The 2,030-nt window shown below is 42.7% G+C and overlaps 1 pseudogene; it reads left to right on the top strand.

Annotated features, from left to right (window-relative positions):
* Positions 1-1,809, top strand: part of LOC126495681 (leukocyte immunoglobulin-like receptor subfamily B member 3) — an 18,465-nt pseudogene extending 16,656 nt beyond the window's left edge.
* Positions 1,810-2,030: the final 221 nt, after the last annotated feature.

Here is a 2,030-nt window from a genome sequence, read left to right as displayed (position 1 = left end):
ATAGCAATACTGACGAATATCTTCCATATCACCATAGAACCTTCATCTGGTGATGGATGGAGATAGAGACAGAGACCCACACTGGAGCACTGGACTGAGCTCCCAAGGTCCCAATGAGGAGCAGATGGAGGGAGAACACGAGCAAGGAAGTCAAGACCATGAGGGGGGCACCCACCCACTGAGACAGTGGGGCTGATCTATTGGGAACTCACCAAGGCCAACTGGACTGGGACTGAATAAGCATGGGATAAAACCAGACTCTCTGAATATGGTGGACAATGAGGGCTGCTGAGAAGCCAAGGACAATGGCACTGGGTTTTGATCCTACTGCATGTACTGGCCTTGTGGGAGCCTAGCCGGTTTGGATGTTCACCTTCCTAGACCAGGATGGAGGGGGAAGGACCTTGGACTTCCCACAGGGCAGGGAACCCTGACTGGTCTTTGGACTGGAGAGGGAGGGGGAGGGGATTGGGGAAAGGGGGAAGGAAATGTGAGGCAGGGAGGAGGCAGAAATTTTTAATAAAAAAAATAATTAAAAATAAGAAAAGAAACCTGGGGGGGGATAAAATGACAAAAGTTAAGATTAGGTATGTCAATCTTAGGAACTTTGCTTAGTGTGAGATAGCCATGCCATGGAGGAAACTATTATGTGAAAGCCCATGAATTATCATGTACTTTCATGGTATACACACACACATACACACATACCACCACCACCACCACCTTTTGAAAAACAGGACTGCAAGAAACTCTACATGACTCTTCTCTACACCTTGGTCCTGCATTATTTAAATAATATATGCAAAAAAACAGATGATGACCAATATACATCAGAAGGATTTGTTTCTGCATGAACTGGGCATAGAGAAATTTCTTGGTTTGATTTGGGAAGGAACATCTGGAAAATTTTAGTAACAAGACACAAGTTCTCAACTTTAGCTAAAACTGTATCTCATCACTGAAACAAAAACTAGTTTCTCCTCACCCACCCCCAACATGGTCCATGGGTACTCAGAAGAGATCAGGGGAATATTCAGATCAAAGGAGAGATGGAAGCATCAAAGTATGAGAATGGAAAAAAATTCACCAAAAACACACACTTAGGAAATCATTAAAAACTGAAGATGTGTTTCCAGACAACTACTGCTGAGTTCACCAGAGACACCACACTCAGAATGGTCCTGTGGCTGCTCAGGACAGTGACTCGGAAGTGATGTCTATTAATGTATTCTACTCTGAATTTTCAGTTTTCACTGGTGTTTCAAGGTGGAGCTAAAGAAAATAATAAGAGAGGGAACCTAGCTATGCAAAGAGAAAAAGATTCATTCCCAGAACTTTATTTTATATGATGAGAATGATGGGTATTTACATTAAATGAGAAATCAGAACACAGAAAAGACCATATGCCTACATCATAGTCTTCTTCTCTTCACAAGATCATTGAAAACTAGCAGTTCCTCCTAGAACATGCCCAAACCAAAGACAGTTGAATAAAGATATTCAAACTCAAAGAACTGAAAACATAGGGGCCAAGTTTTGTCTGGGGAATGTAGGGGTCCTTGGTGGACATTCAGTCATCGTGGAGACATTTAGTTATCTTGGAATCATTTAGTTTTCTTGAGGTAATTTTGACCATCATTAAACTCTGTAACTTCTTTCTCTACAACCACAGCCTCAGAGAAACGGGATCACACAGTGGAGAATCCCATCAGGATGGGATTTGCTGTCATGGTCCTCATAGTCCTTGGGATTCCAGTCTTCAAACCTTGGGGCAGCCAGAGCCCGAGCCAGCGTGCAGCTGGGATATAACGGGAAGAGAAAGAAGTATATATTTCAAGATTCCACATCCTAGGAAATAAATCTGATGATCCATGCATTCTGTTAAAAAAAAAAATCCAGTTGTTACATTGAGGAATTGATGTGAGAGAACATCCAGGGAGCAAATGTGTTTTGGGATGTATAGGGAGGTGTGAATGTTGGGTGCAGAGGAAGATGTGACTCTGTTGAAGGAGTTGTGGGCTGCGTTCCTG

This window comes from Alexandromys fortis, unplaced genomic scaffold (assembly GCF_014885135.2).
Source record: "Alexandromys fortis isolate MF-2015 unplaced genomic scaffold, M_Fortis_MF-2015_v1.1 scaffold_531, whole genome shotgun sequence".
Lineage (NCBI taxonomy): Eukaryota > Metazoa > Chordata > Mammalia > Rodentia > Cricetidae > Alexandromys > Alexandromys fortis.
The sequence above is the reverse complement of the archived record's forward strand: the minus strand, read 5'-3'. Positions and strand labels throughout refer to the sequence as shown.